The sequence below is a fragment of the Somniosus microcephalus genome, chromosome 6, assembly GCF_052327205.1.
Source record: "Somniosus microcephalus isolate GS21.2 chromosome 6, FLI_Smic_1.0, whole genome shotgun sequence".
NCBI lineage: Eukaryota > Metazoa > Chordata > Chondrichthyes > Squaliformes > Somniosidae > Somniosus > Somniosus microcephalus.
In genome coordinates this window covers 44,335,371-44,357,753 of record NC_140992.1, presented here as the reverse complement: position 1 = coordinate 44,357,753, position 22,383 = coordinate 44,335,371, and the positions used below count along the sequence as shown (strand labels likewise).

The 22,383-nt window shown below is 45.7% G+C and overlaps 1 protein-coding gene across 3 annotated transcripts in view; it reads left to right on the top strand.

Annotated features, from left to right (window-relative positions):
* Positions 1-508: 508 nt before the first annotated feature.
* capn10 (calpain 10) overlaps positions 509-22,383 on the top strand; it is a 72,649-nt gene continuing 50,774 nt past the window's right edge. For 2 of the 3 annotated variants that reach the window (XM_085990117.1, XM_085990115.1), the window contains exon 1: positions 510-1,252. The gene's annotated coding sequence lies outside the window, so the exon portion shown is untranslated. Of the gene's footprint in view, positions 1,253-22,383 lie in introns of all 3 variants that reach the window. The other variant, XM_085990116.1, reaches the window with a different exon arrangement.

Genomic DNA, 22,383 nt, shown 5'->3' with positions numbered 1-22,383 from the left:
TTATTTAATAATTTTTAATCATAAAGGAGAAGTATGATATTCCACAAGTATCACATTGGTTGTTCAGGGCCAGATGGTTGTTTAGAAGTCAATACGCTGTTAAAACTCCAGCGCAGCCTGTGGCGGAGCAGTGAATGACTGGCCACAACTTAAGGATTTCTGCGTTTAGCTGCGCACTAAATCCTTAACAACAGAAAATGCTGGAAAAACTCAGCAGGCCAGGCAACATCCGTGGAGAGAAAATAGAGTCAACGTTTCGGGTGAAAACCCTTTGTCAAGACTAAAGAAGCCCAGGAAATGAAATAGATTAAGAGGCCAGGCTGGGAGAGGACAAAAGATAAGAAGCGATATTAAGAGGTATTCAAAACGAGACGAGATGGTGATAGGAGTAGTGGAGACAAAAGACGGCTCTAGATTAGGTGTGAAACGTGCTGGCAGAATGGGAGACAGCTGCCATGTGGGAGAGAGAAAAAAAGAAAGGGGGGGGGGGAGGCCAAAACAGGTGTGGATAAAAAATATAAGTAAAAATGTAATAGGGGCCGAGGTTATGATCTGAAATTGTTGAACTCGATATTGAGTCCGGAAGGCTGTAAACTAAATCCTTAAGTTATGGTCACTCTCAGAGGGGTAATGACAGCGACGCTGACAGTTCATTGTCATTACACACCGCAAAATCCGGGCTCGTGTTTTTGATAGTTCCTTCAAACCTTCTCTGACCTCCCCAGTCTTTCCCCGATCTTTTGTGAACTCGAACATGTTTTTGCTAATCTTCGAGTGAATCTCTTCATTAATCCTTGTTTCTACAATAGACTCTCATTCTCATTGAACCAGGCTTCTCTGATCAGAGTTGGATGTTTTTTTTAAATAATTTTATCGGATCTCATGGTTCCAGAATAACAACTGAACACTAATGGTTCTCCATTCCTTGCAAACCGAAACTACAAGATTTCTAAGATCTACCAGTTGAGACCTTCTCATCTCCCGGTCCCATTCTCTCATTAACTCTTCTCTGACCATTGGCCGTGGTTCCCATTTTGACAGTGACCTGAGTATTTGTGCATTTCTGCACCCGTCCTTTTGTGCTCCCATTTAAACAGGCGGAGCTGCGAGTATAGTTAAGGCGATGCACATCAAAACAGGCCAGATTTCTCTCAATCAAGATGATTAACTGTTCCTCCTATCCGAGCCTGCGATGTTTCATTTGTGGCACTTCATGCGGAGCTGCGCTCGGTCTCTGTCGCTGGAGCCTCAGGTAATTGATTATTATATTTTATAATCTCGGTCTTTGTTTCTTGTTTGGATTAAGAGGCCAACATTGAAATATCCGCATCCAGTTGTGAGTGCGAGGAACTCCGGGCCCCGAGTCCACGACACTCAAGTGAATCTAAACCCGACTGGGCGCGGAGAAGTGGCGGATGCCCAAGTAAGCGAGTCTATGCCAAAGGATTTACCATAGTCCACACAGCGATCAGTGACACAATAACCAGAAAAATGTAGGAAACCTAAATAAAACCCACTGGAGAAAGTGCATGATTCAGTGACATTAAATAATAATACAATTCAATAAATCCAAATCACAACCTGCACATGAAGTACAAACTATATTATTGCATCAATAACATGGGCAGCCTCCCAAATTAAGACGCTGACTTGTACATTCCTGAAAAATGCGTACGCTAATAAAGGACCTATTTTGCACTTTATTGAAATCTCTGTTTATAATCGGTGCTGCAGTGTATGATAAAGGGTACCTCACTTACTGCAGCGTACTACTATATTATACAAGTTAATACACAGGGTGGAGCATTTTACAAGGCAATAATACACCCAAGGCTTGAGAGAGATCATAAAGTGCAAGAATTTATAAATGTTATCTCAACATGTTGATCAGTTACTGACTTGAAAAACACTCCAATCTGTACTATTCTTTAAACGTCAGTGGAAATTGTTTCCTTCAGGAGATGATTTTCATTTTAGCAGTTTTCTCTTTGTTCGCAGCATTTATTGTGGTATGCCAGATAATGGTGGCCAGCAGGCTTCTGTGATCAAATTACAGAACAACTACTTGCAATTGTATGGCAATGCCAAGCCAAAGTAGGAGATATTCGATGGGGTGACTAAAAGCTTGGTCAAAGAGGTGGGTTTTAAGGACGGTCTTAAAAGGATGCAGGTGTAGGGAGGGGAGGAATTGTAGAGCATAAACAGCTGAAGGCACTGCGAAGGGAGTGAAGGTTGCACAAGATGCCAGAGCTGGAAGAATGTAGCATGCTTGGAGGGTTCTAGAGCTGGAAAAGGTTACAGATAGGGAGGGGTGAAGCTACAAAGGGATTCAAACATGAGAATTTGAAATTTGAGGAGTTGAGGAATGGGATCCAATGTAAGTCAGCAAACACAGGTGTGATGGGTGAGTGGGACTTGGTGTGGGATAAGATATCGGCAGCAGAGTTTGGATGAGCTGAAGTGTATGGAGTGAATTCAACTAGGTTAGTTAGACATGAGATTCAGATCTTATCTACCTTCTGTGTGAAAACATTTCTCATCTCCCCTCTAGTTCTTTTGCCAATATTTTATATCTGTGACCTTGGGTTACTGATCCACTTGCCAGAGGAAACAGTTGCTTCTTATTTGCTCTGTCAAAACCCCTCATAATTTTGAGCACCTCTATCAGGTCTCCCCTTGACCGAACAATCCTAACTTCTCCAATCTCTTAACATAACTGAAGTACCTCTATTATGTCCGTGTATAATTGAGACACGGACTGCAGGAGTTGATTATAACAAGTCTTTACTGAATGGAGACAACCTGGAAACTGAAACTACAGAAGCCTGCTAGGGCCTTTTATACAGGGGTGGTCACTGCCGGTACTGCAGTCTGAGACCAGTTATTCCCTTAAAGGTACATACACAACAATTCCTCCCCTTTTAGATAAACAGTACATAACATTCATTTAACAACTAAATAATAACTAATTACAATTACGGTTGCTAGATACATTGGTTGAAGTTAAGCAATTATAAGTTCAGTCTTTGAGGAGGCTTCCTGATTCTGTCTGGATAACGCCTCTTTGGGATATCAGGTTCTTCTGGCAAGGTTGAGTCGGGATCAATGTCGTTGTTTGGTTCGTCTGTTTCCAATATCACCAATTCTGCGGTAGATGCAATTGGTACTTCGGTTTCATCGCCAGGTGTATCAGATCGTGGTATGGAGTTGACGTTTTCCAGTGACTCTAGAATCTGGTCAGCATGGCGTCTTACAATGCTCTCTCCAACGTCCACGGTATACATTAGAGGTCCTTGCCGTGTACAGATCGTTCCTGGCTGCCATTTCTCTGTGCGGTAGTCCCGGGCCAAAACTGGTTGACCTATCTTAAAACTCCTGGTCGGCCTTTCATTCATATTCTGAAACTGCCTGTTCTCCACATCTCTTCTGATGTTTGGCTTAACCAAATCCAAGCGGCATCGTAGTCTTCGATTGAAGAACATCATGGCTGCAGTTTGGTTGGTAACCGCATGTGTCGCATTCCGGTAGGCAAACAAGAAGTTATCCACCTTGTGTTGTAGGGGTATATCTTCATTACACATTGCCTTGATAGCCTTCTTGAATGTTTGAACAAACCTCTCAGCCAATCCATTAGTGGCTGGATGATATGGGGCGGATGTGTAATGCTTAACACCATTGTTCTTTAAGAACCTCCGGAACTCTTCAGACACAAACTGTGGCCCATTGTCGGAGCAAATCTGTTCAGGCAGCCCATTCCTGGCGAATATGGTTCGTAAGACTGTGATAGTTTTTTCTGTGGTGGTTGAGGACATTTTTATTACCTCTGGCCACTTTGAATGTGCATCCACCGCAATTAAAAACATCGAGTCCATAAAGGGACCAGCAAAATCAATGTGCACCCTTTGCCATGGAGATGAGGGCCACTCCCATGGATGTAGAGGGGCTTGTGGTGGGGCGTTTTGGACCTTCTGGCATCCTGCACAGCTCTTGGTCATCTCTTCGATTTCTCTATCGATTCCCGGCCACCACACAAATGCTCTGGCTAAGTTCTTCATTTTTACCCCTCCCAGATGACCCTCATGAAGCTCATTGAGCACTCTATCCTTCATTTTGGGTGGAATTACTACTCTGGATCCACACATCAAGGTTCCTCTGCACACTGACAGCTGTTCTCTTCTCGGTGAGAATGCTGGTGTAAGGGGTCGTTTTAACGAGCTTGTGGTGTGCGAGATCGGTTTTTGATTTCACACTGCTCGTGAGCGGTTCCGAAGCGCTCCCCCCCTCACCGGTTCTAGACACTGGGCTTATTGCCAGACCACCTTGATGTGTTGGCCCAACTTGTGACTCGGAAGACAAATGGATCAGGTGAGACAAGGTAAGTTTTAAATCAAAGGTATCTTTATTTTTAAGGAGAATAAAACATAGACAATGAAGAAACAATGCAGACAAAAATCATGAACACGCCTCTCAATGGGAACTAAAATTTAACACACAAGAGTTACTTTGACTATCATAATACATCAATTCTAGATCAGCGATATAATAAAACGGGGGTTGGAGAAAGCGCACGGCACAACAAAGGATGAATAACACTCCCGAATTACAAAGCCCTTAATATTAAAAACCCTCCCGCCTCTAAGTATACCTCAACTAGATCAGCTAGGTGGAGTTGGGCCTCTATGCGCACCAGGGTTTTTAAAACTGTCCTTGACCTTGGTGCTCCTGTATCGTCCGGGATCTCCAATCTTCCTTATGGGACCGGCTCCTGAACCTGCTCTCCTGCTCGAACTTGTAGGCCCTCCGTGCTCCTCGAACCGTAATCGAACCTCTCCACTCGCTCTGCCTTTGACCTCGTGTCTGTGTGAAACTGTGTGTTGTTTTTAATGTCTCTTTTCCCCCAACAGTTATACTGTTTTCTTGCCCTTATCTTGGCGCCAAATCAGGGGTTTTCTTTTGTTAAAGTAATGGACAGGCTGCTTTGACAAAAGCGGGTACTTTATTTTAATGTCTTGTAAATGAAACTAATGGGATCTGTCCTGTGTCCCTCTGAGTTTGGTACAGATAATAGGTTTTGTCTGTGCTCTGCGATTTTAGAGATGGGTATGCGTTTTGCTAGCAATTAACACACCTTGAGGTGTAAATACTTTTGTTTTGACTTCGTTACTACTGTAACCATTTTACCATATCAATTGCAGTCAGTTCTGGAATCTTCTAATCGGTGGTGACTCAGGTTTCTTTAAGATACTGCAGTGGTATGTCCTTCTGAAATGAGTCATGTGATCTGCCAACTCCATCTTGTGTTCATAAAATGTGGCCATTTCAGGGGTTTTACAATGTAGACTGTATTTTCCTGGATTTTTGCGAATCCTACACTGGCAGCAGTGGTTCGCCATGTGCTGGCCATCCCTTCACCGTTAAATCATAGACCCAGGAGAGTGTCGGGTCATGTCGTGTTTCCTTTTCTATGTTTGCATTCGTCACAGGGAGACATTCGACTATAGTCGAGTGGAATAACTCCACTGGATCCACTGCCAGTTCTTCTTCCACCGTCGGCAACGGTAGGCGCGACAATCCATCAGCATTCCCATGCTGTTTAGTTCCTTTGTACTCGATGTCATATTGGTGTGCCCCTAGGAAAAGGGACCACCTCTGTAGCCGTTGTGTCGTCATTATCGGTACGCCCTTCTGAGGGTTGAAAATGGAGACGAGAGGTTGATGATCAGTTAGTAGAGTAAATTTCTGACCGTGCAGGTAGTGATTGAACTTCTTCACCCCCCACACCAGGCTGAGGGCCTCTCTGTCAATCTGGGCGTAGTTACGCTCGGCTGAAGTTAACGAGCGTGACGCAAAAGCTATCGGCCTCTCTGAACCATCAAGGAATTTATGTGACCGTACCGCCCCAATGCCGTAGGGAGACGCATCACACGCCAGTCTTATCGGTAGTGATGGGTTGTAGTGAGCCAGTACTTCTCTTGAAGTGATTAGGTCCTTACTCTTCTGAAAGGCCCGCTTACATTCATCGCTCCATTTCCATGCTACTCCCGTTCGTAGTAGGGCGTTCAGTGGATGCAGAATTGTGGACAAATTCGGCAAAAACTTATGGTAGTAATTCACCAATCCGAGGAATGACCTCAGTTGCGACACATTTTCAGGCGCTGGAGCCTTAACTACCACTTCAATTTTGTCAGGGGACTTATGCAACCCCTCTTCATCAATCACGTGGCCACAACACGATATCTGTTTCTTAAAAAATTCGCACTTGGGGCGATTGGCTCGTAGCCCATGTTCCCGTAGTCTAGTGAGCACCTGCTCTAGGTTGGCAAGGTGTTCACTGTCATCTTCACCTGTCACTAGGATGTCGTTCAAGTAACACTGAGTCCCCGGAATCCCTTGCAGGACTTGTTCCATCGCTCTTTGCCATATCGCCGGAGCTGATGCTACTCCGAACACCAGTCGATTATACTGGTAAAGACCTTTGTGAGTGTTTATCGTGAGATACTTCCTAGAGGATTCTTCAACCTCCATCTGCAAATATGCTTGTGCTAGGTCAATTTTTGTAAAACGCTTCCCTCCAGATAGTGAGGCGAAGATATCTTCTATCCTTGGAAGAGGATATTGTACTGTGTGAAGGACTGGGTTCACCGTCACCTTGAAGTCCCCACAGATGCGAACCTTCCTTGGCTCCTCAGACTTATTGTTTAACGTTTTCTTCATGACAGGAATGATGGGTGTCGCCCACTCGCTCCAGTCTACCTTAGATAACACGCCTGCATTCTCCAGATTCTCCAGCTCTGCCTCGACGGCTGGGCGAATTGCATATGGTACCGGTCTTGCTTTGAAAAACTTGGGAATTGCATTCTCCTCTATTTTTATCGAGGCGGTTACGCCTTTAAGAGTGCCCAGTTCTTGTTGAAATACCTCTTTGGCGTCAGCTAAGATTGTTGACAATCGTCCAGGAGTGACGTCGTCATCCTTTTCACCAGCCACCGTCAGTGCCTGAATGGAGTGCCAGTCTAAACTTATCTTTCTGATCCATTCACGTCCCAATAACGGTGGTCCACCATCTTGCAGAATGTAGAGATACAATTTCCGTATTTTCTTGCTGTTGTATTCGACAGGCACCCTTATTTTTCCTCTGGGGTATACTTTTTGCCCCGTATACGTCCTCAAGACAATGGATGTCTCTCTCAAGGGTATGTGTGAGAATAGCCGCTCGTAGTCTCGTCGATTCATGACGGTTAGAGCTGATCCTGTATCCAATTCCATTTTGACTTGGGACCCTGCTATCGTGAGAGTGACCCAAATGGTTCGGTGATCCTCTTTTGCGATTACGTTGTGAAGTTTGAGACAGCTTAGTCTCTTGTTCCCGGATTCACTATCGCTCATCTGGTCTTCGGAACTACTGTCTGTCATCTTTTGTACTTTCCTGTACGGTTCCTTAGTAGCTTTTTTGTTGTCGTTGGTCTTCTTCCCAGACCTGCAAACTCGTGCAATGTGTCCCATCTTTCCGCATTGCCTGCATATTTTGTCCTTGGACCAGCAGTCCTTCTGGTCATGGTTTGTTCTGCTGCAGCGATAACATTTTGCAAATCCCCATGTCATTTCGTGGGTGCTGTATTCCTGTGGCTTTTGTTTTATTTCCGCAGCTCCCCTTGCTGCTGCTTCGTACGATACTGCCACGCTGAAAGCCTTATCTAGCGTCAGCTCTTTCTCTGAGAGTAACCTCTTCTGGGTTCCTTCACTCAGGAGTCCACAGACAAATTTGTCCCATAAGGTATCTGCCAGTCCTGCTCCGAACTGGCAGTGCTTTGATAGCTTGCGTAGTTCCGTAAGGTAATCAGCATTGCTCTCATTTTTATGCTGATTTCTCCTGTGGAATTTAAATCTTTCTGCTATCAGCAGCGGTGTAGGATTTAGGTGTTCCTGTAGGATAGCAACAATTTCGTTAAAACTCTTCGCCTTCGGTTTGGCTGGAGTAATCAGGTCCCGCAATAGGCCGTACGTTCTGGCGCCCATTAGATTTAGCAATACCGATGCCTTTTTCCATCGGCTATTTCGTTTGCCTCGCAATATACCTCGACTCTTTCCACATACGTGGTCCAATCTTCTATTGCATTATCGAAGGCAGTGATATCGCCAGTCTTTGGCATCTTGAAAATCTAAGATGACGCCTCCTGCGCTTTGCCTTCGTCCCCGATGGATCAAAATGGCGCCTCCCGCGCTTTTCCTTCTTCCCCGCCGAGTTAAGATGGCGCCTCCTGCGCTTTCCCCCCGCTGCCACTGCTGCCAACGCTGTTGCTGGCGATTATATTTATTTTACTATCCTGTAATGGCAACGCCCTATGGTCTTCGCGCCTCCCCGATCGCTGCTGCCAACGCCGCTCTCCGCGGTATTTTTATTTTTCTATCGCGCTTCAATATTTGCTCCGTCAATTGAAGAACCGTTCCCGTCGTGGAGCGGACCCTCTGGGACACTTCCCTCCCTCTTCTTAGGTCCGAACGCTGCCCGGCTTCGAAGCACCGGCCGCGCCCTGTGTGCTCCACCCTCTCTCTCTCTTTGCTTCCCGATTCGCTGCCCGGCCCCGTTGCAGAGCCACCCGATCAAGCTCTAGCCCGCCGCAGCCCAGGAAGGATCAGTGCACTACTTGCCACCAGCCCGATTAGCTGGGAAACCACAGACTGGAGAACAAAGCCTGGCTCTCGACAGTCTCTCCTGCACTTTTCAATTCGATGATTTGGAGGGCGGTTGCCCACGGTCGACGCCCGTTTCTCGAGTTTCTTTGGATTTTTTTTTTCTTCTGGCTTCGACCTTCAATAACGTCGTCTGAGGTGCTGCCGAGTTGCAGGTAAGTTCGTTTCTTACTCGTCGCCAGTATTATGTCCGTGTATAATTGAGACATGGACTGCAGGAGTTGATTATAACAAGTCTTTACTGAATGGAGACAACCTGGAAACTGAAACTACAGAAGCCTGCTAGGGCCTTTTATACAGGGGTGGTCACTGCCGGTACTGCAGTCTGAGACCAGTTATTCCCTTAAAGGTACATACACAACAACCTCATCCCTGGTATCATCCTGGTAAATCTGGATATGAAGCAAAGGTGGATAAATGGAATTGAGACACTGATCCATCATGACCTAATTAAATGGTAGAACAGGCTTGAGGGGCTGAATAGCCTACTCCTGTTCCCACGTTCTGATGTAATTGAAATTTTCAAGACAGAGATCGATAAATTTAATTTATTAAAATTACATGGGAACAGGAGTAGGCCAGTCAGCCCCTCGAGCCTGTTCTGCCATTCAATTAGATCATGCCCTATTGTGTTGCTTTGCCTGTAGTAGTTTCCCTCTGGTGATCTGAAAATAATTTTTTTTATATAAGTATCTGTACAGTGCAAAGCTGGCTAAAGGCACTTTTGTGTTGTTTTGCAACTCCAAGAAAACTGGTTTTGTGGTGCAAAGTGGTAGACCTGAGTGCTGGGCAGCTTTTAGACTGTTAGTATTTTTGTTTGTCTAGGATTAGTTGATGGTTATCTCTTTAAATCCAGTTGCAATATATGAGGAATTTAAAGTCGGCTTCAAAAAACATGTCCCAGCCTAATTTGATAGAAGGACAGTTCAAATTGATTTTTGAACTGGAGGCTTGAGAGAAGCAATCAAACTACTTTTGAACAACCACTGACCGTGTGATTTATTCAGTTAAACAGGCAGCCAATTTATTTATGAATCAGAGTGTCAGTTATGAAAATTCAAATAAACCACGGTAACTAGTGGGGAAGAATGCAAGTGCCTGGACCTGTTCATTGAGCTGAGTAAGTTGATGATAGTCGAATCAATTGGAATTGTCACAGGAAAAGATAAGGTAGACTAGTGAGAACATAGCATAAGAAATAGAAGCAGGAGTAGGCCATTTGGTCCCTTGAGCCTGCTCTGCATTCAATAAGATCATGGCTGATCTTCTACCTCAACTCCACTTTCCTGCACTATCCCCATACCCCTTGACTCCCTTAATATCCAAAAATCTATCGCTCTTGGTCTTGAATGTACTCAACGACTGAGCCGCCAGAGCCCTCTGGGGTAGAGAATTCCAAAGATTCACCACCCTCTGAGTGAAGAAATGTCTCCTTATCTCTGTCCTAAATGGCCGACCCCTTATTCTGAGACTGTGACCCCTGGTTCTAGACTCCCCAGCCAGGGGAAACATCCTCCCTGCTTCTGTCCTGTCAAGCCCTGTAAGAATTTTGTATGTTTCAATGTGATCACCTCTCATTCTTCTAAACTCCAGAGAATATAGGCCTAGTCTACTCAATCTCTCCTCATAGGATAATCCCCCCATCCCAGGAATCAGTCTGGTGAACCTTCATTGCACTCCCTCTATGGCAAGTATATCCTTCCTTAGGTAAGGAGAGCAAAACTGTACACAATACTCCAGGTGTGGTCTCACCAGGGCCCTATATAATTGCAGTAAGATGGCTTTACTCTTATACTCAAATCCTCTTGTAATAAAGGCCAACATACCATTTGCTTTCCAAATTGTTTGCTGTACCTGCATGTTAACTTTCAGTGATTCATGTACAAGGACACCCAGGTCCCTCTGAACACCAACATTTCCCAATCTCTCACCATTTAAAAATACTCTGCTTTTCTATTTTTCCGACCAAAGTGGATAACTTCACATTTCTCCATATTACATTCCGTTTGCCATGTTCTTGCTCACTCACTTAGCCTGTCTATATCCCCTTGAAGCCTCTTTGCATCCTCCTCACAGCTTACATTCCCACCCAGCTTTGTATAAGAACATAAGAACATAAGAAATAGGAGCAGGAGTAGGCCAATCAGCCCCTCGAGCCTGCTCCGCCATTCAATAAGATCATGGCTGATCTGATCCTAACCGCCAATCCACTATCACAGAACCATCTCCTGAATCTAACAGAATTAGACACATGAAATAGGAGCAGGATCAGGCTACACGGCCCCTGGGCCTGCTCCGCTACCCACAGGGCCATGACCGATCCGAACCTAGACTCATGTCCAAATTCCTGCCCGCTCCCCGTAACCCTTAATTCCCTTTACTTCTAGGAAACTGTCTATTTCTGTTTTAAATTTATGTAATGATGTAGCTTCTACAGCTTTTTGGGGCAGCATATTCCATGGACCTACCACCCTCTGAGTGAAGTAGTTCCTCCTCATCTCAGTTTTGAAAGAGCAGCCCCTTATTCTAAGACTATGCCCCCTAGTTCTAGTTTCACCCATCATCGGGAACATCTTCCCCGCATCCACCCGATCCAACCCCTTCACAATCTTATATGTTTCAATAAGATCGCCTCTCATTCTTCTGAACTCCAATGAGTAGAGTCCCAATCTACTCAACCTCTCCTCATATGTCCAACCCCTCATCCCCGGGATTAACCGAGTGAACCTTCTTTGTACTGACTCGAGAGCAAGTATGTCCTTTCTTAAGTATGGACACCAAAACTGTACGCAGTATTCCAGGTGCGGTCACACCAATACCTTGTACAACTGAAGCAATACCTCCCTATTTTTATATTCTATCCCCCTAGCAATGAAAGCCAACATTCCATTGGCCTTCTTAATCACTTGCTGCACCTGCATACTAACCTTTTGAGTTTCGTGCACCAGGACCCCCAGATCCCTTTGTACTTCAGTACTTTCCAGTTTCTTGCCATTAAGATAATAACTTGCTCTACGATTTTTCCTGCCAAAGTGCATAACCTCACACTTTCCAGTATTGTATTCCATCTGCCAAATCTCTGCCCACTTACTTAGCCTGTCGATGTCCCCTTGCAGGTTTTTTATGTCCTCCTCACTCACTACTTTCCCTCCCATCTTAGTATCATCTGCAAACTTTGATATGTTACACTCGGTCCCCTCCTCCAAATCGTTAATATAGATTGTAAAGAGTTGGGGACCCAGCACTGACCCCTGCGGAACACCACTAGTTACTGATTGCCAGTCTGAGAATGAACCATTTATCCCAACTCTCTGCCTTCTGTTAGATAGCCAATCCTCTATCCATGCCAGAATATTACCCCCAATCCCGTGATTTTTTATCTTAAGCAATAATCTTTTGTGTGGCACCTTGTCAAATGCCTTTTGGAAGTCTAAATACACTACGTCCACTGGTTCCCCTTTATCCACCCTATATGTTACTTCCTCAAAGAACTCCAGCAAATTTGTCAAACATGACTTCCCCTTCATAAAACCATGCTGACTTTGTCCTATTAAATTATGATTATCCAAATGTCCTGTTACTGTCTCCTTAATAATGGACTCCAAAATTTTACCTACCACAGATGTTAGGCTAACCGGTCTATAGTTTCCAGCCTTCTGTCTACTGCCCTTTTTAAATAAGGGTGTTACATTAGCAGTTTTCCAGTCTGCCGGGACCTTTGCCGAGTCCAGGGAGTTTTGGAAAATTATTACCAATGCATCCACAATCCCTACCGCCACTTCCCTCAAGACCCTAGGATGTAAGCCATCAGGTCCAGGTGATTTATCCGCCTTGAGTCCCATTATTTTACCGAGTACCACTTCCTTAGTGATTTTGATCGTGTTTATCTCCTCCCCCCCTTTAGCCCCCTGTTTGTCCAGTGTTGGGATATTCTTAGTGTCTTCTACTGTAAAGACTGATGTAAAATATTCATTCAGTGTTTTTGCCATCTCCATATTTCCCACCATTAATTTCCCGGTCTCATCCTCTAAGGGACCAACATTTACTTTAGCCACCCTTTTTCTTTTTATATAACTATAAAAACTCTTACTATCTGTTTTTATATTTTTTGCTAATTTACTTTCATAATCTATCTTCCCTTTCTTAATCAATCTTTTTGTTATTTTTTGCTGTCTTTTAAAGTTTTCCCAATCCTCTATCCTCCCACTAGATTTGGCTACCTTATATGCCCTTGTTTTTAGTCGAATACTATCCTTAATTTCTTTACTTAGCCACGGATGGCTGTCTATTCTTTTACACCCTTTTCTCAGTGGAATATATATTTTTTGGAAGTTGTAAAATAACTCCTTAAATGTACACCACTGATCATGTATCGTCTTACCCTTTAATCTATTTTCCCAATCCACTCGACTCAATTCCGCTCTCATACCTTCATAGCCTCCTTTATTCAAACTTAGCACGCTTGTTTGAGATCCAACCTTCTCACCCTCTAATTGAATATGGAATTCAACCATGTTATGGTCACTCATTCCAAGGGGATCCTTTACTAGGACATTTTTAATTAATCCCATCTCGTTACACAGGACCAGATCTAAGGTTGCTTGCCCCCTGGTCGGTTCAGTTACATACTGCTCAAGAAACCCATCCCTAATACACTCAATGAACTCATCCTCAAGGCAGCCCTGCCCAATTTGATTTGTCCAATTAATATGATAGTTAAAATCCCCCATAATTATAGATGTTCCCTTATTACAAGCCTCAACTATTTCCTGATTGATACTCCATCCAACAGAGTTGCCACTGTTCGGAGGCCTATAGACTACGCCCACTAGTGTTTTTTTCCCCTTATTATTCCTTACCTCCACCCAAACTGTTTCATTATCCTAATCTTTTGACCCAATATCATTTCTCTGTATTACAGTGATTCCTTCCTTTATTAACATAGCCACCCCACCTCCCCTTCCTTCCTGCCTGTCCTTCCTGATCGTTAAATAACCTGGTATGTTTAATTCCCAGGCATTGTCACCCTGCAGCCATGTTTCTGTAATGGCCACAAGATCATACCCATATATAGTTATTTGTGCCATTAACTCGTCTATTTTGTTACGAATGCTAGAGAACTTTCAAAGATGTTTTGTGACACTTAGTTCCTGCTTTTGCCCTTTTTATTACTTTACCTTTTACTCCATACCTTCTGCCCCTTCCTGACACGCTCTGGTTTTTAATTTCCCCACTGCTACCTAAGTCTATGACCTTCTCTGTTGTCATTTTTATTATTTGCTCTCTAGGAATCTCCCCCCACTAGTTAGTTTCAAGCCCTCTCTACAGCCCTAGTTATATGATCCGCCAGGACTCTAGTCCCAGCACTGGCCAAGTGAAGCCCGTCCCAACGGAACAGGTCCCTCCTGCCCCAGTACTGGTGCCAGTGTCCCAGGAAACAAAACCCATTTCTCCCACACCAGTCTTTGAGCCACGCATTTAACTCTCTAATTTTATTTGTCCTAGCCAAATTCGCTCGTGGCTCAGGTAATAATCCAGAGATTATTACCCTTGTGGTTCTGCTTTTTAATTAGGCCCCTAGCTGCTCAAAGTCCCTCAGCAGAACCTCCTTCCTTGTCCGATCTATGTCGTTGGTACCAACATGGACCACGACAACTGGATCCTCCCCCTCCCACTCCAAGTTTCTCTCCAGCCCAGAGGAGATGTCCTTAACCCTGGCACCGGGCAGGCAACACAGCCTTCGGGACTCTCGCTCTCAGCTGCAAAGAACTCTATCTATCCCCCTAACGATACTATCCCCTACCACTACAACATTTCTTTTAACTCCCCCCACTTGAATGGCCCCCTGCTCCACGGTGCTGTGGCCAGGTTGCTCATCCGCCCTGCAGTCCCTGCTCCTGTCCCCACAGGGAGTAAGAGCGTCGAAGCTGTTGGACAAGTGCAAGGGCTGCGGCTCCTCCAACACTACCTCCTGGAACCCCGTACCTGCCTCACTTCTAGTCACACCATCCTGACCCTGGCCACGGACTACATCTGAATTAATTAATCTAATTGGTGACTACCTCGTGATACACCGAGTCCAGGTAACTCTCCCCCTCCCTGATGTGTCTCAGTGTTTGAAGCTCGGACTCCAGCTCTTCAACACGGAGCCGGAATTCCTTGAGCAGCCAACACTTACTGCAAATGTGATCACCATGAGCATCAATGGTGTCCACCAGCTCCCACATATTGCAGCAGCAACACATCGCCTGATCTCCCATTCTATGTAATTAATTAAATTTATTAATATTATTCTTAAATATTCTCTGCCCCGATTCTAGATGGTGAATATCACACCTTAGAAACTATAAACCAAAGAGATTTAAGCTTAAAAGGGAGAAATACTTACCAACCAATCACTTACCCGCTTTCTGGTGACGTCACACTTGGATTACTTTTTACCTCTCTCCTTCCAGACTGGAGACTGGTACGCCTTACCTGGTCTCTGGGACTTTTATAGCCCCGCTCTGCCGCTCAGGATTCCCGCCGACGCTGTGAGGCCTTACCTGGTCTCTGGGGCTTTTATAGCCCCGCACTGCCGTTCGAGATTCCCGCCGACGCTGTGAGGCCTTACCTGGTCTCTGGGGCTTTTATAGCCCCGCTCTGCCGTTCGAGATTCCCGCCGACGCTGTGAGGCCTTACCTGGTCTCTGGGGCTTTTATAGCCCCGCTCTGCCGTTCGAGATTCCCGCCGACGCTGTGAGGCCTTACCTGGTCTCTGGGGCTTTTATAACCCCGCTCTGCCGCTCAGGTTTCCCGCCGACGCTGTGAGGCCTTACCTGGTCTCTGGGGACTTTTATAGCCCCGCTCTGCCGTTCGAGATTCCCGCCGACGCTGTGAGGCCTTACCTGGTCTCTGGGGCTTTTATAACCCCGCTCTGCCGCTCAGGTTTCCCGCCGACGCTGTGAGGCCTTACCTGGTCTCTGGGGACTTTTATAGCCCCGCTCTGCCGTTCGAGATTCCCGCCGACACTGTGAGGCCTTACCTGGTCTCTGGGGACTTTTATAGCCCCGCTCTGCCGCTCGAGATTCCCGCCGACGCTGTGAGGCCTTACCTGGTCTCTGGGGACTTTTATAGCCCCGCTCTGCCGCTCGAGATTCCCGCCGACGCTGTGAGGCCTTACCTGGTCTCTGGGGACTTTTATAGCCCCGCTCTGCCGTTCGAGATTCCCGCCGACGCTGTGAGGCCTTACCTGGTCTCTGGGGACCTTTATAGCCCCGCTCTGCCGCTCGAGATTCCCGCCGACGCTGTGAGGCCTTACCTGGTCTCTGGAGACTTTTATAGCCCCGCTCTGCCGCTCGAGATTCCCGCCGACGCTGTGAGGCCTTACCTGGTCTCTGGGGCTTTTATAGCCCCGCTCTGCCGCTCAGGTTTTCCGCCGACGCTGTGAGGCCTTACCTGGTCTCTGGGGACTTTTATAGCCCCGCTCTGCCGTTCGAGATTCCTGCCGACGCTGTGTATCATCAGCAAACTTGGATATATTACATTCGGTCCCCTCATCCAAATCATTGATATAGATTGTGAATAGCTGAGGCCCAAGCACTGATCCTTACGGTACCCCACTAGTCACAGCATGCCAACCCGAAAATGACCCGTTTATTCCTACTCTCTGTTTTCTGTCCGTTAACCAATCCTCAATCCATGCTAGTATATTACCCAATCCCATGATCCCTAATTTTGTTTAATAACCTCTTGTGTGGCACCTTATCGAATGCCTTCTGAAAATCCAAATACAGTAAACTCTTGTTTAAACGGCACTTAATCATCCGGAATTCTTTAATAACCGGCAAAATTCAGGAGTAGGTTTTGAGGCTTCTGACCCAGAAGGAGCAGGGCAGTAGTGTCCCGAAAATGGTGGGGAATGACTTACCACTTGCTCCCGCCGTTGCTGTGGGCACTGCAATCTTCCCTGCACAGTATCAGCTGACCGTCCAGCCAAAGAGGAACCCAAAGGTAAGTTTTACTGTATATTTGTGGCTGTGTAACCGGGGGTCTCGTACCTTTTGCCGTGTAATCATGGCTCCTGCACCTTTGGTTGTGTAACCGGGTCCCTTGTACCTGTGGCCATGTAACCGGGGCTCCTGCACTTGTGGCCGTGTAACCGGGACTCCTGGATCTGTGGCTGTATAACCGGGGCTCCTGTACCTGTGGCTGTGTAACAGGGGCTCCTGCACAAGTGGCCGTGTAACCAAGGCTCCTGCACAAGTGGCCGTGTAACCGCGGCTCCTGTACCTGTGGCCGTGTAACGGGGCTTCTGGACCTGTGGCCGTGTAACAGGGGCTCCTGGACCTGTGGCCATGTAACCGGGGATCCTGCACCTGTGGCTATGTAACCGGGGCTGCTGTACCTGTGGCCGTGAAACCACAGCTCCTGTACCTGTGGCCGTGTAACGGGGCTTCTGGACCTGTGGCCGTGTAACAGGGGCTCCTGGACCTGTGGCCATGTAACCGGGGATCCTGCACCTGTGGCTATGTAACCGGGGCTGCTGTACCTGTGGCCGTGAAACCACGGCTCCTGTACCTGTGGCCGTGTAACGGGGCTCCTGGACCTGTGGCCGTGTAACAGGGGCTCCTGGACCTGTGGCCGTGTAACGGGGCTCCTGGACCTGTGGCCGTGTAACAGGGGCTCCTGGACCGGGGGCTCCTGCACCTGTGGCCATGTAACCGGGGATCCTGCACCTGTGGCCATGTAACCGGGGTTCCTGCACCTGTGACTGTGTAACGGGGCTCTCGTACCTTGGGCCATTGTCACTCCATGTCCCTTCTTCTGGTCTGAGGTCGGCCGATATATAAATTGCCTTGGTAGGTATACCTCGCCGTTATCCAGAATTTTAAATCAACCGGCACCATCCCAGTCCTGTAGGTGCCGGATACGAAAGAGTTTACTGTACACCACATCCACTGGTTCCCCCTTATCTATTCTGCTAGTTACAACCTCAAAAAACTGTAACAGATTCGTCAAACACGATTTCCCTTTCATAAATCCGTTTTGACTGCCGAATCCTATTATTATTTTCTAAGTGCCCTGTTACTACGTCCTTAATAATCAGAAGAAATCACAGAAACCACACAGTGCAGATAGAGGCCATTTCGGGCCATCGAGCCTGCACCGACACATATCCCACCCGATCCCCGCAACCCCTACACCAACACATATCCCACCCTATCCCCGTAACCCCACGTATTTAATCCCCCTAACACTAAGGGTCAATTTATCATAGCCAATCAACCTAACCCACACATCTTTGGACTGTGGGAGGAAACCGGAGCACCCGGAGTAAACCCACGCAAACACGGGGAGAATGTGCAAACTCCACACAGACAGTCGCCCGAGGCTGGATTCGAACCCGGGTCCCTGGCGCTGTGAGGCAACAGTGCTAACCACTATGCCACCGTGCTGGCAATAGATTCTAGCAATTTCCCTTTGCTGAATTCCAAAATCCTCCCAATCCTCAGGCTTACTATTCTTTTTGGCAACATTATAAGCCTCTTCCTTTGAGCTAGTACAGGAAACTTTCGTTTAACCCTATCGAAAGCTCTATCCACCGGCAAAATTCAGGAGTCGGTTCAGATAAGTTTTTTTACTTTTCGTTGCTTTTTTTTCCCAGTCAGGCTCTGCAAGCATCTGGCTGAAGCTGTTGCTTAGCTACAGAGACACTTGCAAGCTGCGTGGACTGTTTTGAAGCTGTTGCTAAGCAACAGGGTTTGTTGTTTCACACGGAGCTCAGAAGCTCTGTATGTTTTAACATTAGCGCTGGTTTCTACAGCAGTTTTGATGGGACGGCAACAGCTCGGTCCCGTCAGTGCCGGATACCAGAAAGTTTCCTGTACTATCTTTAACTTCTCTTGTTAGCCATGGTTGGACCACTTTTCCTGTGGGGTTTTTGTGCCTTAAAGGAATGTATATTTGTTGTAAATTATGTATTCTTTAAATGCTAGCCATTGCTTCTTTACCATCATACCTTTTAATGTAGTTTCCCAATCTACAGGAAACTTTTTTATCCGGCACCAACGGGACCGGCGTGGTGCCAGTTTATCAAAAAGTCCGGATTACAGAGAGGTATAGTTAAAAGGTACGAGAGCTCCGTACACAGCAACAAATCCAGGCTTCCCTGTTGCTTAGCAACAGGTGCAGGAACCCGGCCACAGATCCAGGAAAGGCCACTAATATGAAGTAAAACTTACCTGAACCTACTCCTGAATTTTGCCAGTTCACAGAGATTTCCGGTTATTTAGGTGCCGGTAAATCGAGAGTTTCCTGTACCTTCGCCAACTCGCCCCTCATACCTACATAGTTTGCTTTATTTAAACTTAAGACCCTAGTTTTGGATTTAACGAAATCACTTTCAAACTCAATATAAAATTCTATCATATTATGGTCATTCTTCCCTAAAGGCCACTTTACTACAAGGTTATTAATTAACCCTTTCTTGTTGCACAATACTAGATCTAAAATAGCCTGTTCCCTATGGTTCTTCAACATACTAATCTAGAAAACTATCTTGCATACATTCCATGAATTTGTCCTCCACACTATTACTGCAAAAAAAAATTTCCCAGTCTGTATGTAGATTAAAGTCCCCCATGATTACTGTATTACCCTTGTTACATGCGCCTCCAATTTCCTGATTTATACTCTGCCCTACATTACAACTCCTGTTTGGGGGCCTATAAACAACTCCCACCAATGTTTTCTGCCCCTTGCTGTTTCTTAGCTCCACCCAAACTGAGTCTACTTCTTGATTTCCGGAGCTAAGATCCTTTCTCTGTACTATCTTTATCCCATCCTTTATTATTGGGCTACCCCTCCTCCTTTTCCATTTTGCCTATCTTTTCTAAATGTTAAGTATCCTGGAATATTTAGTTCCCAACCTTGGCCACACTGCAACCACGTCTCCGTAATGGCTACTAGATCAAACCTATTAATTTCTATCTGTGCTATTAATTCATCTATTTTGTTGCGAATGCTTCGCGCATTCAGATATAGTGCCTTTAGCTTTGACTTATTTCTATTTTTCCCTGCTGTCACCTTAGTCACTGATGCCTTATTACCTTTGTTACTCTCTCTGTCCCTTCCTGACCCACTTTGCTTATTTTTACCCAAAACTCTACTCTTCTCCAGTGTCTTGATATTTCTTTCGCTGCTTTTAAATTTACACTTTCCTGAATCCTCCCCCCACCCCCCCCCCCCACTTCATTAGTCACATGAAAAGTTACGGTAGAGTAGTGAGCTCCTGTAGTCACAAAAGATTACAAGAAAAGGACTGTTTATAATTGTTATCTATAAAATAATAGCTTAGCATTAGATTGAAACTTTCATTATTTCTTCCACTCACAGTTAGATAATAGACTTGCTGTTGTAAAGCTATAAACCTGTAATTTGCAGTCAGCGGCGAAGCAAAGGCGTTCGCCGCTGGCCCTGATGTAAGCTTCCCACGTTAATCTTGCGATCTCTGTGGCAAGAAGTTTGACTTTTCCGATGTTCGGTTGCGATCAGTGTAAGTTAAAGGGGAATTGCTAATGCAAGCTGCTGTGATGTCAACAAGCTGTCTAAGCAGCCAAGCACAATGCAGAATTCTCACAGATCAGGAACCAGGAAGTGAAGAAGCTCCTCATAGTCTAACTTTTTTAAAATGTTAGAGCGAGCAAAACAAAAATTGGGGCTCTCACATGGGGAAAGGGTAAATCTGAAATAAAGATGAACAAACTTAAACAAAATGTAAAAACTTTTTTTTTTAAAGTTTCTTAAAAATTGTGGGGGAGAAATTTGGTACCGTCCCTTTTGGGGCGCAATTATCGGCCGGGCGCAAAGTTTAGCGCCTGGCGCTAATTATCGCCTCTGACTCCAAACTTGGCTTCTATCGCCCCTGAAGGTGATGTGAGCGCTAAATCAGGCGCTACACACCTCTCTTAAGGCGCTAATGCCGAGGAGCGAGGCGCTACCTCAAAGTGCTGGCGAAGCTCATGTGATGTCAGTTAGCAATGGAACACAGACACACTGGCACCGGCCACTTCTTAAAGGGGAGGGTCAATCTTGCTCTCCATCCACACCCTGCTCATTGCAGCCTTGAATCTCGGCCTGGAGAGACCTGTATATCAATTCTGCTGGAAAGAATAATGGAGAGGCCCAGGGAAAGAGCTCAGCGTGCAGCCTCCATAGTCTCTTCTATATCGATGCAAGGAAGGTCGAATCAAAATGAACCTGCAAAGTGCTGCTCAGTACCCAAAACTCCTTCACACAGCGTTGAATCTCTCCAGAAGTCTCTCTCTCTCTCTCTCTCTCAGAATGCGTGGTGCAAAAATGTCGCCGACAAAAAAAGGCAGGAAGCGGCCGCCTTTAAATAGCGCTTCCCCAGTCCCTTCCCGACTGCAAAACGCTCCCCTCAACCTGTCGTTGCTAGCGGTAGGCAGAAAGGCAGGGACGCCACTCAATATCCAGTCTTGGGTGCTACCGGGGCGTTGCACGTTCAACTGACGTCACGATCTGCGGGTGCAGGAGATCGTGGCAGTAGTGTTTAGTGCCGCCACAAAATGCCTGGTCAATTTCGCGAGCGGTGCAAACATTGCCGCGCCCGGGCGCTAGTTGCTTTGCGCCCAAGAGGGCGCTAATCAACTGAATTTTTTCCCATGTATTTGTTATTAAAATGGATAAATTTGACACTTCACAAAATTAAAGTTAGTTTTTCAGGGTCGTAACATTTGTTTAGCAGTCAATTCACTGTTAAAACCCTGGTTACACTTAATCCAAAAGGATCTAACTTTTAATGGGGTATTTAACAGCGATATTACCACGGAAAAGCCAAAGTTTTTGTCGGTTTCACTGATTTTTCCCTGATTACACAGATTGCTGGCTTGCGGGGTGGGGGGGGTGGGGGGTTGGTCCACAGCGCAGCCAGTGTCGGAGCAGTGAATGACTGACCACAACTTCAGGATTAACGCGCTTGGATGCGCATGCATTAAATCCTGATGTTGCAGTCAGTTTCAAAGGGGTAATAACAGCAAATGCTGTTCATTCGCTGTTATTACCCACCACAAATTCTGGGTCATTATTTCATATCACTCTTAAAATATTTGCTAATTTATTTTTTAATACATTTTCTTAATATTTTAAACTTAAAACCAGGCTTGATATGCCATACCACTTTTGATGACTAGGAGAGATACTGTGGAGGTATAAGATAAATTCCGGTAGTTTAAGAACAATTATCTGTGTTTGCTGTTCTTAACGCAGGCACATTACTAATAGCCTACCTAGATCTTACTGACTGCTTACCTAGAGTCTTAGGATAGGCACTCTTGAAGGTATGGGGAGAAGAGATCTAAAATCTAAAATACAAGAGCCAAAATCATCTAGAGTAAGATGTGTAGAAAAGACTCAAAAATGTGATAGTAATCAATACAGAGAATGGACTTCCGGAGGTAGTGGAAGCGAAAACTCTGGAATTATTCAAGAAATAATTGTATGCCCAGAGGGGGAGGGGGATTGTAGGCTCTTTCTGAATGGGTGCGCTAAGATGAGCCAAATGGCTTTCCTCATCTGTAATTATCTTGTGTTGCCATGTGAATTAAGTGTACTCTCTCTACCATTGTGTTGGCATGATCATTCATCCATAATTGAAAAAATAAATTAGTGTTTCTGTCACTAACCTTGTAAT